The 15728-nt window shown below is 40.1% G+C and overlaps 1 protein-coding gene across 2 annotated transcripts in view; it reads right to left on the bottom strand.

Annotated features, from left to right (window-relative positions):
• Positions 1 to 15728, bottom strand: part of SAMD12 (sterile alpha motif domain containing 12) — a 446863-nt gene that overhangs the window by 54395 nt on the left and 376740 nt on the right. The window lies entirely within an intron of this gene.

Raw genomic sequence — 15728 nt, 5'->3', positions numbered from 1 at the left:
CCCTTCTGTTTTCTATCATGTTCCCAGTATCACTTTATATACAAAATAGCAATTAGGAGAGGGTTCATAAACATTCTGAAGTGCAGAAGATTATCTCGTTTATATAAGCCTCTTGAGTTGGCAAAATCAAGCGAGAAACCTTATGAGGAATAGTTGCTTTATCATGAGCCCTTGCACCTTGGGTTGTTTCTGAGGACGGGCTGCAAGGTTATTATGCTTGGCCTGGAACACAGGGGAAAGCATAAGTAGTCCAGACATACCGGAAAGTTTAAAAGAAGAAGAAGAAAAAGAAGAAGGAAAAAAAAGCTCAGTTCAAATTGAGTTCCTCCAAATGAAAAGGCGCCAAGGGGTAGGCAAAGGGTAGGGCTTGGTTTTGTCTGGACTGGAGCTGCCAGCGCTCAGCAGGCTACGGTCTGTATTACAGTTAACGAGGTTTGGAGATCTTCCCTAGGCTGTTGAGTGCTAATTTCCATTGAGGAAAAAGTTATGAGGCTTGGATGTCTTAATGATAACAGACGATTTCTCTGTGTGGGCAGAGTTACAAAGAATGTTGCCACGAAACCATGCGGATTGATGATTTCTATTGTGTACAGTTTCCCTTAAAGAATCTTCTTGGCACAAATCCCCAAACTGTTGGGGACTCCTGCGATTAATTGCTTGAACTGGCTGGTGGCCATCAGCAGGATCTTGCAATTTAACAGGTTCTGTACAGAATTATGAACCCGGAGGTTTAAGGGGATTTCAGGTAATAGAGCCCAGATGTCCAGGACTATGATGTTTGAAATTGCATTGCTTGCAAGGCTTCGGGGATTAACTTTATTTATTCCTGGCTTGTAGATTTCACTGCTCCCTTCTTCGTGTAATCTTTTTTTTTTTTAAAGATTTATTTTTTATTTTTCACAAAATCAGATATACAGAGAGGAGCAGAGACAGAGAGGAAGATCATCTGTCCGATGATTCACTCCCCCAAGTGACGGCAACAGCCAGAGCTGAGCCAATCCGAAGCCAGGAGCCTCTTCCGGGTCGCCCACGTGGGTGCAGGGTCCCAAAGCTTTGGGCCGTCCTCGACTGCTTTCCCGGGCCACAGGTGGGGAGCTGGAAGGGAAGTGGAGCTGCCGGGATTAGAACCGGCGCCCATATGGGATCCTGGCGTGTTCAAGGTGAGGACTTTAGCCACTAGGCCACCGCGCCGGGCCCTCTTCATGTAATCTTGGAGCAGTTAAATGATAAGGCCTTCACCTTGACCTACTATACCTAGTGAAGCTAATAGCATGTGTACACACACACACACACACACACACCTGTGGCCAATAGATCAATGAGACAACACTCCTTTCGGGTCAGAATATGATAATTAACAGGTCTCCACCACCTCACTGCTCTACCACACTTAATTTCCAGATTGCTTTCAGACATTTAATTGTATTTTATTCTGTCTGGGAGAAATAGGCTAGGGCAAGTATTATTGTCTCCATGTGGATGAGGAAACCAAGGTACACTAAAGACATGGCTTAATAACAGCCAATATTTGTGCAATCTTTATGTGCCAAGTACTGTTCCTGGGGGCCATATGTGTATCATTTTGTTTGAGCCTCCTCAGGGTGTTGAAGTTGATAATAATCATCAGTTTCATTTTGAAAAATGGCAAATTGAGGCACAGAGAGGTTGGGTCCCATTACTGATGGAGCCAAGGAGGAAGCTGGAACTCTGGCCTTTGGTTACTAAGCATCCTCACTTCCCTTGGGAAACATCCCTTGCATCCCAGGGCTTACCCAGCGCAGCCTCCTTTGACATCATGTGCAAGGAGGGAGACAGAGACCAAGGATGCTTTAGTCACGGGAAGTCACCTGCATCCTGTTCCCCTATCTGCTCCAGACTACAGCTGTCTGATTGCTGCTAGGCAAGACAGGGATTCAGCTTACTGGGCTCCCACTTCAAAATGAACTGGCCCAAGGAATCAAGATGGCAGAATAGGGTAAGGACACGTTTAAACAGAAGGAGAAACATTTGATCAAAATGAAGCAGAGAGGACACATTCCAGGAAATAGGAAAGGACAGAACAACAGCAGAGGGGTACCTGGAGACTGACAGACACAGGAATGCAGCAGACACAACAATGTGGTGTTGCAGTGACTGATACTCCAGCAGCATTCAGCTAACAGTGATCTGAACTCCACCAGCAAACAGGTGGGAGGGACTTTCACTGGGAGCTTAGGAGGTGAACCCAGACAAAGAACTGTCCGTCCTGCTGGTCCATTTGATGTGTCCAGGAGCAGAGACAGAGCAGCAGATCCTAGATGGGCAGTGCAAGAACAGGGTGGATTTCATAGCCCAGTCAATCCCCTGGAGCTGAATTGGGCACCATTTTGTGTAATGAAGCAAAGGCAAGGGAAAGGACTGAGCATACGCTGAGCTGGGAGTGAATTCATTTCAGACTCAGTGAACTGCAGCAACGTGGCATTCTTCAGGTTCCACCCAAGACAGGTCTGGGTAGTCCTCAGACCTGATGGCCAGCAGATCAAGAATTCTAGTAGTGGTACGCCAGGTGCCATTTTGCACACTGTGGTAATAGCTTTAGGACTGCAGGGGACAACAGTGAAATGTGCATGTGCTGTGCTCGCGAGAACTCACTGAGTTCACTGGATTGCACTGGTCCCGCAGGAAAATAATACTGTGACATTGTACCAGTCAAAATAGGTCCGTGTGGCACCCAGACCTAATGTCCAACAGGTTCTGACAAGATCAGTGCCACCAACAACCTAACTATACAGGACACCTGGTGTCTGTCTAATCCTGGGACCTGCTCCAACCGAAAGTGGCAGAAAGGTTGCAGAGACAACGATGCAGCCTCAGCACTGTATCACAGGAGGTGGAGATTGGTGAGCCAAGAGCTGGGGCTATAGAGACCACAGTGGAAATCTAACATAAGAACCCAGACCTGGAACTCACTGGAGCTCTTGGTACAAGTGGCTGCAAGCAAAAAGTTGTGTACCAAGTGCAATAAGTAAAATCACATTGTAGACCTGTGGGTGACACAGCTTAGAAACCTGCCTCAAGGAGAAGACTCTGCTAACCAGAAGTACAATTGCCAAGAGCAAAATAAGAGACAAAGGCACAATGAATATTACTGAAAACTCCCCTGTAAAGGAGCAAAACCCTATGGCAACCTCAGAGTTAACTGAGGAAGACATTGAGAAAATGGGGGACACAGAATCCATAAGACTCATTTTAAAGCTTCTGATCAAAAATGAGAAGCACACACAAGAGTTCAAAAAATTTAAGGAAGCAGTAAAGCAAATTAAGGCTGGTATATCAGAAATTAAGAACACAGAAGAGCAAATTAAAAGTACACTGGAGAGTCTCCAAAATAGAATGAAGCAAGCAGAAGACAGAATCTCAGAATTGGCAGATATTTCCTGTTATCAGGGGGAAGCAAACAAAAAGCTGGAAGCAGAACTGGATCAGGCCAATAAAAGTATTCAAGAATTGAAAGACACTATTAAGAGGCAAAATATAAGAGTTATGGGAGTCCCAGAAGGTGCAGAAAGAGAAGCTGAGTTTGCAAATGTATTTCATGAAATAATCAAGGAAAATTTCCCTAATCTAGAGAAAGAATTGGGAAACAAGATCCAGGAGGGGCACAGACTCCAAACAGGGTTAATCAAGAGCGATCTTCACCAAGACACATGGTCATCAAGCTCTCTTCAATGGAACATAAGGAAAAGATTCTTAAATGTGCACGTGAAAAAAATCAATTGACATATAAAGGAAGGCCAATTAAGCTCATAGGAGATCTCTCTCAGGAAACTCTACAGGCAAGAAGAGAATGGAGCAACATATTCCAGAGTCTAAAAGAAAAAAATTGTTGGCCTAGGATAACATATCCAGCAAAGCTTTCCTTTGTCTTTGAAAATGAAATAAAATTCTTCCAGAGTAAAGAAAAATTAAAAGAATTTTCCTCTTCCAAGCCTGCCCTACAAATGATACTTCAAGATGTTCTCTTGACAGAGAAGAGGAATAGCACCTACCAAAACCAAAGGCAAATGGGAAGAACATCCCAGTAAAATGACAACAGAAAACTAAACCAATGAATAACCCATTCCTAAAGAAGGATAGGACCAAAGTACCACCCATACATATTAAACTCTGAATGTAAATGGCTTAAGCTCAATCAAATGTCATAGATTAGTAGACTGGATCAAAAAACAAAACCCATCTATTTATTGTCTAAGAGAAACACACTTCAACAAAGATCAGCAGAAACTATATTGCATGGGTTTTGTTGTTTTCTGTTAGTTTCATCTCTTCAAAACACTTTCTTCTGATTAAATCATTTAATGATTCGTATATCATGCAGTAGCATCAATTTCTTCAAAAAAGTCCTTGATTTTCATTTCTTCAGCTACACGTTAATCATTTAGTAGCATGTTATTTAACTTCATGGTGTTGTTAATTTCTTTTTTCTTCCTGTTGTTGAGTTTGTTTTGTGGCTCTTCATTTAAGGGGATGTATAATAGCTGTGTAATGGAGACTGTCATATCTAGTAACATGTCATTTGACTTCATGGCATTGTAAGTCTCTATTTTTCTTTCTGTTGTTGATTTTGTATTATGACTTTTCATTAGAGGGGATGTACAATAGCTGTGAAATGGAGACTAACATATCCAGATGTGAGGATACAATGTAGTATGCATTTCTACTTCCAAAGATGGACTTAAAATGAATCTGTTTACTCTTTCTTGACAATAGGATGTTGGACTCTCTGCCATTGTCCATGCCCACAATGATGGACATATGACTGTGTATGAAGAACTATATTTTAGTAATGATATAGAGGAACTAGGTGAGGGGTAGGGCATTGGGGAGAGGATAGGGAAATGCCAGGAACTTATGGAACTGTATCTTAAAACGATAATAATAATAATAAAATGTAAAAAAAAAAAAAGTGAATTGGCCCAATGTTACAGGCTCTTTAGTATCACCTATCAACTTCTTTCGTAAGCCTTCTGTTCAATGCACTCCAGAGCAGTCATTAATGAAATTTGCTCTGTGGGGTCCTACCTTTGTCAACATGTTGCTTCCTCTCCTGCCCCAATTCCTGGAAAGAAGTCTTCACTTAATTGCCACCACACCCTTCTCTCCCTATCCTTAAACTGCCCCCACCCCTGGTTTGGTCATTTTGTTGTTGAATGAATAGATAAATGAAGCGAACGGATGTAATTTTTTGAATGTAGTTCCACGCACTCAGCTCAACACTAGGGAAATCCAGATGGATACCAAGTCAATAACCCATACTCTCAGGCAACTCCCAGTCTAACTCTTGCAAGTTATGAAAGGACTTCAAAAAGCTTATGGAAAAAGAAATGAAAGGATAAGCTAATTTTGATGCAACAAGTTTAAAATTCATGCGCACTTTTTCCAAATGTGCACTTTGCATTAATTGTTTGAAGTGCTCTCACATTATACAAGGGCAAGATTCCAGGTTGTGGATTGGAGCAGAGCTAGTAATTCTGCCCAAGTCTTCCTCCCTCCTAATTGGGAAATCACATGTGGAAACTTATTGTAGATTATGCACTGCATGCATTTGATAGGGTATGTCGAGGAACCTCCCCTCCTATATTTGTGATGGAAATAAAGAAAAGGAGATAAAACACTTGGGGATGTCCACAGTCACCATGGAAATTGTAATGACCAGGCATAGAAAGGAAAATGAAGCTCTTGGCCACTCCCTTATGTTCAGCAAGCATCAGTGACCTAAACTCCAACTCTCCTCTGTTAAATACCAAGGGCACTTAGTATACTGCCTTAAAGAAACAACTGGGCCATTCTTTCCTAATTGACTCTGTCCTCAAGGACTGGGATTGTTGATTATTTAGTTTTATATGCCGCTGTATAAAATAGTTTGGGCAAATCAGTTTTTTTTTTTAAATTAGCAATCTTTAGAGTTTAACTTTGGGGGAGTATAGTATAATTTTACTCCTAGTTTTGAAGTTTGTAAGAGACAGGAGATGAAATGCTCAATTATATAACAGTTACATCTTTCCAGAATCATCAGGCTGGGTTGCCCTACACTGTCAAGGAATCAGTGTGTGTTAACTCAAATTGCAAGTTCTTCCATTTGTGGATTATCAGTGGTCAAGTCATGGAACCTGTCTGGGCCATCTAGGACAGAAACATTTGCTTGTCTGTAGACGGAGGTAAGGGGTGTGTGTGTGTGTGTGTGCGTCTATTATCCATATTTATTAATTTCTGGATGCATGGTGAAAATGGATCACTAAGAAAGAAAAAACCCATCCTGCTAGTTACACCATGATTCAATGGCTTTGGCAGTTCTGTATAGGCACAATAATAACTTTTGCTGCTTTGAGAAGTCTTTCATCTGCTCTGACTGAACTTGTGATTTTTCTGCCTCTAGTTGGAAGCTTTGCATGTGTCTCAATAATAAAATATAATATATCAATTTAATTTGTATTATTTTTCTATCATGGGTAATACAAGGATCAGATTATAGTTTTGGAAAAATATATAAAATTGTGGTTATTCCTCCAATGGTAAAATTTTCATCACTCATGGTGCTGTTCCTCCGTGATTTTCAGCATATAAAATACATTTTACTTTATTACATTTTTAAAATAGCAATTAAACTCAACAGGTAAACTATAAAATGGTATGTTGTGTATGTGTGTGTGCATGTGATGTGTATATATATTTTATAACTTGAGTGCAGTGATAAAAATCTGAACAATCACAGTCAAATTCTTGCATCCAAGGCTATCATGTGACATATAGTGATTACAAACTTCCTGTATTGTAAAATGTACAACTCAGCAATATGAAAATATGGAAACAAATGTTACAGATTAAATGAAACCATACTTTGAAAGTGCATAAATCATGGGTCTCACACTCAAATGATGTTCAACAAATCTCAAATTCCTCCCTTTTTAATAAATAATGAGAATATTATGATACTCAAAAGTGTACATGGAGGCTGGACTCTAAATCTGATTCTTGCTATATGAAACTTTTATGGCGGAACTATGAGACCATTGATCTCCATGCATTATGTGAGAAGCCTGAAAATTATTTGTCAAATCTCTTGCTACACCCCCATGAAGAGGTGGAGTCTTATTTTTCCTAAGCCATTGACTGTTACACAGGCCTGTGACTACTTGAAGGGGTAGAATAAAATATTGTCAGTTCAGGGCTTCTATTGAGGAGGAATGGCAACCCTTTTCTCCTGCCTGAAGCATGATAATCAGGCCGTGATTAAGTCAAGCAGCACTCTGGGAAGGCTTACATAGAAGACCACTCAGGTTCCCAGCTGACAGCCCAACATAGCACCCAGCCACTCCAGAAAACCATCTTGCATGTGGATCCTTGGCTCCAAATGACAGCATGTGGAGACAAGAGAATAAAGGTTCCTCCTTTTCCTTGTTCCCCAAATGATAGCACATGTGACAAGAGAATAAAACGTTCCTCCTTTCCCTTGCCCAGATGGCAAACTCATGACCAAAACATAAGCTTTTGAATATCTAAAATAGGGGAGTAGTTTGATAAGCAGCAATAGATCGTCTATTTAGCAATTTAGCATCTAGTATGCGACCTTATTAATTTTGTGAGTGAGGCTTGGTCTAGAATCCCAAGAAGCAGAGCCTTGGGATTGCCAGACCTGGTAGCTCCTACACTGAACTCTGCATAGTTATCACACACACTGAATTTACTAGGGGCTAAGCGAAACTTATGGAGCTCCTACAGTCTTCAGGTCTCGCCTGACTCCATGATGAAAAGTATCTAGGTCAGTTCTTACAGATACAGGAAAGAGAGAAAAAAAATCAAGAAGGAAAAATGTTTTAGTAACACACGCGCATGCATGTGCACATACACACACATGTTGTATCTTACTTGGGAATTGAAAGTAGTATTCATACTTAGATGTAGCTGTTATACTCCCAATCTTTTTTTTATATATTTGGTGGTGGCCCCAAGGAATAAAATTGTTGAAAGAAGCATGAATTCCAGCGAATGTATTTGTCTCAGTCATATTATTCAGGATGGAATCCCAAGAGGGCACTGAATACCCTGTTGGCAGAATGTCACACAGGGACTGAATCACTAATGTCCTTGTAACAAAAGGCTGTATATGGAGGTAGAAGCGTACCTGATGGCAATGTCACTTCAGACAGCCACCAAGCATATTTCAAGTAGCTGTTCAATCTTCTGTGCCACGATGTCAAGATCTTTTGTTTCAGTACATAGCAGACTGGATGCCAAGGGCATGGTTTCTGCTGCATGTTAAAGTGGGTAGTCATAGTGTATGACCTTGGTAGTATCAGCTATGTCTAAAGAGGCAACACTGACAAGCTTTATATCTTGCAGTGCAATGCTCAGCTGAAGAGATATAAGGGGACACATCTTTGCGCAGAGAAACTCAAATACTACAGAAGCAGGAAGCATTTTAATGGGCTTGCATCTGGGCTGCTATTTGCCACAGGTATGGATGTTAGAATCTCGAGGTGTAATTTAATTTGGAAATCAGGAGGTGGGAGAAAGTAATTTAACTCAGTGTTAAATCCTATACAAATAACTGTTATTTACCTTTACTTTATATTACTGCATTGATCGAGTTGTAATTCTTTCCCATGACGTACTGGATGATGACAAAGCTCTTGTTTTCTGAAGAAATCAGCAGTGTAGGAGGCAGTGCTTATAGCACATGGGCATTGCGATCACAAAGAAGTACAAAGTGCAGAATGATGGCTGGAGGTGAAGGCAGACGTTAGGTAGGACTAATCCTCAGAGGAGAGGCCAAACAAGAGAGTCAGATGATAACGGCAGACCTTATTTTTTAGGAGAATTTATTTGAAGCATTAAAAAAAATCTGAATGAGAATGATCAAGCCAGAGGAACATAAACTTTTTACACATAAAAAATCTTTCTTTGTAAAGCAAGATAATTGAATCCCTTTTATTTCAAAATCAGGCACTAGAAATTTCCATAATCTGAAATTAGTTAACTATACTAGCAGCAGGTAAAATTCAACCCACTAAGCGTTTTTATACATAAAGTTTTATTGGAACACAACTGTGCCCGTTGACTTATGTGTTTTCCATTGCAGCTTTCAAAATGCAATGCTAGAGCTGAGTAGTTGTTGCAGAGGTCACATGACTGGCAAATCTCATATTTACTATTTGTTAATCCCTGATGAAACCAACCTAGTATTGAAATAAATCTAAATGTTAACAAAAAGACCTTGGGATGTTCATATATTTCAAGAAAAATAGTTGTCACCAAGTACTTTCTACTTCATAGACCAAGCATAATACATCCCTGTTCACTCATAGCAAGTTCTATGGAACGAAACAGCAGGATAAATAATAAAGACCTACTGACAATATCAATCAGTACTAGTTGGCAGGGAATTAAAGAAGCAAAATAAAGGACTAAACTCTAGCAGTCTGGGGCCATGTGGTACAGGGAGGGAAATGTACCATAGTATATTAAATAACTGATGTGCATACTGAAAGATTTAAAAATATGGTGGCGTACATAACAGGCCAAGTATTAGCTATTTACAAAAGTCTAAATTGTTGGAGTTTATTCTCAGAATCTTTTGATAAAGGTAGTCATTGCCATGTATAAAGACTGTGTGAGAGTTCAGCAATTAGAAGATATGACTGGGTACATATCACATATATTTAACCATCCACGCACTACACCTATCCCGTATTTTAGTTATTCCTTGCTGGTCCATGGTTTTAATACTGAATTTCAGATCATTGCCATGTTTTCTATCATCTCTAATATCTTGCTTTCTGCTACAATATATCCAAAAGGCTTTTGTCAGATTGTATCCTCACAAAATTAACTGTCTTATTCATTGCACATAGCAAGTGAACACTTACAAGTGAGAGATTGTGCTAGGGAGGTTCAGAACTCGGCAAGGGATCTCTGTTCACAAAGTGTTTAAGCTAATCAGGAGTAAGACATAATTGTGGAAAGATAATTAACAGTATAAAGGGTTAGCTGGCATAGGAAAATATGCTCACAAGGTTTCCTTGAAGAGTGTGACCGTTACTGCATAGACTGATCCTGGGAAAGGTAGCAAATGAATGCAGACTTGTAAGAGAAAAAAGGGAAAGAGCGTTGTAGCAAGCTTGTGCTCATTTGCATCCAAATCCATCTCAAGGCTCTGCATTCCTTAACAGATAAATGCAAATATACAAGACTGTATCCAAGGTACGCCATAATCATTACCTAACCAGCTGCATCTTCTACAACCTCCTGCACAAATGAGCTCTCTTCCGGCTCTTCCTGGTGCTTCCCTGACTTGTTTTCCTAGTATGGAGAAGAGCTTCTCACGTTTATCCCAACCCGACTCATTGTTTGAAGTCTCACTTCTCTGGTGGGCATCATTACTGGACTCATTTTAATGCCCAAGTACATGAATTCATTGCATATGACTAGTCTGCAACTCATGGCATATGCAGCTCACAGCTCCAGTTTTGCAGCACCCAATTTGGTCTCTCTCAAATATGGTAACTGCAGCAACGATAGCTTGGTTATTTACTTATCTTACCATGGATCAGTAATAAACAGTTCACAGACTGGTTCCAGTGCTAACACTTTATTAGTATTGGTTATAAATTTTTCTTAATTCTCAAATAATTGAAAATGGGGTACAATGTGATGTCCTGATACATGCACGTATATGTGTATGTACATGTGTATGTATGTGTGTATGTATATGTACAGGTGCATGTGTGTACATGTGTATGTGTGTGCATGTGTATGTGTGTATATGTGTATGTGTGTGCATACATATACGCACATTTAAGTTTTTGGATTTGCTTTGTGAGAAGATTTCAACTCATTTTTTTTAGGGCCATGTTTTTGACATACTGATTAAGATGCTTGCATCCCACCTTAGAATCCCTAGGGTTGACTCCTGACTACAGCTCCTAATTCCGTACTTGGGTTCTTGCATCACCATTATGTATAAGCCCTGGATTATGTTCTTGGCCTTCAACTTTGGTCCCAATTTGTCTTGGCCTACTGAGGAACACAGGTAACAAGTAAACCAGCAGATGGGCACTTTTTCCCTTTGCCTCTCAAACAAGACGGGTGCTCTCTCTCTCTCTGTGCTTCTCAAAGAAACAGTTAAAAATCTAATCTTTCAGCAATTTTTAAATATACAATAATATTACTAACTATAGCTATCATGCTGCATCATGGAGCACACAAACTTATTATTACTGTCTAAGTTAGCACACTTTAAAAAAATTTTTGTTGGAAAGGCAGATATACAGAGAGGAGGAGAGACAGAGAGGAAGATCATCCACCCATTGATTCACTTCCCAAGGGGCTGCAATGGCTGGAGCTGCGCCCATCTGAAGCCAGGAGCCCGGAGCTTCTTCTGGGTCTCCCACACGAATGCAAGTCCTAAGGCTTTGGGCCATCCTCGACTGCTTTCCCAGCCACAAGCAGGGAGTTGGATGGAAAGTGGGGCTACCAGGATTGGAACTGCCACTATATGGGATGCTGGGGCATGTACAAGGCTAGCACTTTAGCTGCTAGGCTACCTTGCCAGTCCCTAACTTAACATACTTTGACCAACATCTTCTTTTACCCGTTATATCTCACGGAGTTGCTGGAACTACCATTCTGCCTTGCTTCTATGAGTTCAACATTGTGGATTTCATATAAGAGCAGATCATGCAGTATTTGTCCTTCTGTACCTGGCTTATTCCACTTGGCAAAGTGACCTCTAGGTGCAGCCACATTGTCACAAACAGCAGGATGTCTTTCTTTGGCATGACTCTTATTCAATTATGTATATCAAATATATCACATTTTCTTTGTACATTTGTCCACAGATGGACATTTAGGCTGATTTAACATCTTGTGAGTTTATATTTTGTATAAGATGTTCTATCCTATATTTGCCTCTTCTCATGAATCCTGAAGCATTTGTTGAAAACTGATGGCCCAAAGTTCAAATATTAATTGATGATCAATATCTAGTTAGATCTCTTTGAAAAAATGGAATTTTGGTTTACTTGCCTGACACCCTCCTGTGGCAGTCTATCAGATGGAGCTGGGCAAAGTGGCACTTTCATATGTGGATGAGCACTGATTCCTTACCATCTCCACCATATGCATACAATTCTTAGGCTAGCTCACTTCATACTTGTATTTTCCCATGCCCTATATGCATTCTCTAGTCTATCTATGATGTGTATTTGACCATGTCAATTACATTATATACTCTAATGGCCTACCATGTGCTAGTCCTGTATTCCCAACAAATTCCTGAAGGGGAGAGACTGAATCCTGTAGTCTCAATCTCTCTCATTAGACAGCTTCATGCAGGTATAACAGCAAGTGCTTCATTTTCCCCTCAAATAGCTGAATGAAAAATGCTATATTCTTTTTAGCTTGTAAATCTAATAAACAATTCATGGATCAAATGTTCAAGACAGTTTTGTTAATCCCCTATGGTGGGTTAGAGATAGCTACAAATTCTTTGAAACATCCTTCCAGTGAGGGATGGTGATGTCTTTCCCTGCCCTTTGAATATTTAAAATAAAAATTTTGAAAATTTAAAAATAAATTTTAAAATGTATTATTTCATGATACAGTTCCATAGGCTCTGGCATTTCCCCCTTCCCCTTTCCAAAGACTCACCCTCTCATTGATATCCCCTGTATTATTACAATAGTATGGTTCTCCATAAACAGTCATAAGTCCATCATTCTACTGTTTAAGTGTATCCTGACATTGTAGGTATGGACAATGGTAATGGGTCCAGCATCCTATGTCAAGATATATTTTGCAGTTTCATTAGGAGATCATCATTGATTTGGAAGTAGAGATGCATACTGTATTGTACCTTAACATCTAGATATGATGGTTTCTACTACACAGTTATTATACATCCTCTTAAATGAAAAGCCATAGAACAAAATCAATGACAAGAAAAAAATAGTAAATTTACAGCAACATGAAGTTAAATAACATGCAACTGAATGGCCAATCTGTCGCCGAAGAAATGAAAAATAAAATAAAAAACCTTTTCTGACGAAAATGATGCTACTGTGTGACCTATGAGTCAGAACAAAAATCAGTAAGAAAAAAAAATGTTTTCAAGAAATTAAATACAAACAAAAATAACAAGACCCATGAGATGTAGCACAAACAGTACTGAAAGGGCTATTGAACTTCGATTTTGCATGAAATTTGCCTTATATCAGAGAGAACATATGGTATCTGTCCTTTCATGATTTATTTATTTCCCTGAGCATAATGCCTCTAGTTGGTACCATTTGGTTGCAAATGGTAGAATTTTATTCTGTTTAATGGCTGAGTGGTGTTCTATAGAGTTGATGTACCACAATTTCTTTACCCACTCCTCTTTGGATGGGCATCTGGGTTGTTTCCATGTCTCTGCTATTGTAGATTGTGCTGCTGTAAATATAGGATTACAGGTCACTTTCTCATATGGACATTTCATTTCCTTTGGATATATTCCTAGAAGTGGGATAACTGGGTCATACAGCAGACCAATTTTCAGTTCTCTTAGCACTACCCATACTGACTTCCTTACATCAAATTAGGAAGCTTCTATACAGCAAAGGAAATGATCAACAAAGTGAGGAAGCAATCAACAGAGAGAATTTGCTTACTACTCAACTGACCAGGGATTATTATCCAGGATTTACAGAGTTTCAAAAACTCAACAACAGCAAAACCAACAATCATGTGAAGAAATGGGCAAGGGAAATGAACAGACATTTTGCAAAAGAATAAATTCAAATGGCTAGTATACATATAAAAAAATACTCAGGCTCCCCAGCTATCAGGGAAATACAAAAGAAAACTACATTGAGGTTCTACCTAACTCCAGTGAGATTGGTTTACATTCAGAACTCTGACAACACCTGCTGGTGTGGATGTGGGGAAAAAGGTAGCCACCTTCACTGCTGGTGGAATGTAGGTTGGTTGGTTTCTGACATTTCTAAGCCCAGTGGAGAATGCTTGAATGATGCTATCCTAGTTTGAAGCCTGGCCTTGAAGAAGATTGCTAGCTTCTGCTTGGTCTGCTGGCAAGTCCGGGTACCCTGCCGGAGAGACCCTGAAGAGAAAGCCCTGACAAATATATAGACTAGAGCTAACCCACTGAGCTACATATTCTAGCCATCCCTGCCTAGATACCAGGAATGTGAGAAACCGTGTGAATCAGGCATACCATGATCTTGACCAAACTTCGGGACCTCAGGTATCGCCACGGTAAGCTAAAGATTCAGTTCACCCAGCCCTTGCCTGTTAACCCTCGAAATGATGAAAACTTTATTTGTTTTTATTGGAAAGGCAGATCCTCAGAGAGGAGAGATAGAGAGAAAAATTTTACATCTCCTGGCCCACTCGCCAAGGGACTGCAATGGCCAGTGCTGAACTGATCTGAAGCCAGCAGCTAGGAGCTTCTTCTGAGTCTCCCACATGGGTGTGGGATCCCAAGGCTCTAGGCCATCCTACTCTTCTTTCCCAGGTCACAAACAGGGAGTTGGATGGGAATTGGAGTTAGATAAGAAGAGGCTGCCATATAGGATTTTAGCACGTGCAATGGGAGGATTTAGCCGCTGAATCATTGTACTGGGTTCAAAATGAGGAATTTCTTAAAACAGTTGTTGTTGAAGCCAGTAAGATTTGGGAAGTAATCTGTCACATGAATAAATAAACAGAATTAACTGTTGAATTTTCACCCTTTCTTTAAGCAGTACCCTTGTATTATCACCATTGAAGTAGTCATTGTTCTTTGTAAAATTGTGGCATGCACTGAACATGATCATGCTTGCCTGCCATTTTGAGGGAATGTTTCAGGTTGTCCAGGGCTGGAGAGACCAACCTGGGAGTTTTTCTGTAAGACTGACAGTATCTTGGCACACATCGCTGTGAGTGAGCACTTTGGTTATCCCAATTCTACTTTCACCTCCTCCAGAAATGGCAAAGATGAATCATGCTTCTATAGCAACTCAGCTAGGCTATTAATTCATTTCATAAAATGCCTATCCAGGCCTAGTATTGTACAGTAGTGGGTTAATCTGCTACTTATAATGCTGGCATATTATATGGGTGCTAGTTCATGTCCTGCTGTTCCACTTCCAATCTCCTTGCTAATGAACTTGGGAAAGCAGCAGAGAACAGTTCAAGAACTTGGAACTCTGCAGCCATGTTGCAGACCTGGATGAAGTTCCTGGCTCCTGACTTTGAGCAGGCCTAACCCTGACAACTGCAGCTACTTTGGGAGTGAACCAGCTAATGAAAGATCACTCATTCTCTTCCTCTGTCCCTTCCTCACTCTTCCTGTGATTATGCCGTTCAAATAAGTAAATTGTCATAAAATGCCTATTTATTGCTCTGATCCATATAACTAATATGGCCACCCTTCTGCATTTTATGACTTTGTGACTTTTGGGATATGCCATATGAAATTTGAAAATCTCAAAGAAACACTTCAGTTGCTGGATTCTAAACATGTATAAAATCTTAGGAAATGCACATTTTAATAAATAACTTGACCTCCTTCTCAAAGTCTGTTCTTAATTAATGACTATTTTCCTTCCACTGTTTTTATCTTGTTATAAAGTCAGGTTTTCAGCTTTTCTCAACTATTGCCATGTATTTCTCAATTTCCTGTTGCACATCCTGGGAGCCAACTGATCGTAAGT

Source organism: Ochotona curzoniae, unplaced genomic scaffold (genome assembly GCF_017591425.1).
Source record: "Ochotona curzoniae isolate NIBS_2020 unplaced genomic scaffold, NIBS_Ocur_1.0 contig_3190, whole genome shotgun sequence".
NCBI classification, from domain to species: domain Eukaryota; kingdom Metazoa; phylum Chordata; class Mammalia; order Lagomorpha; family Ochotonidae; genus Ochotona; species Ochotona curzoniae.
Note: the sequence above shows the minus strand (reverse complement) of the source record. Positions and strands in the feature narration are given on the sequence as shown.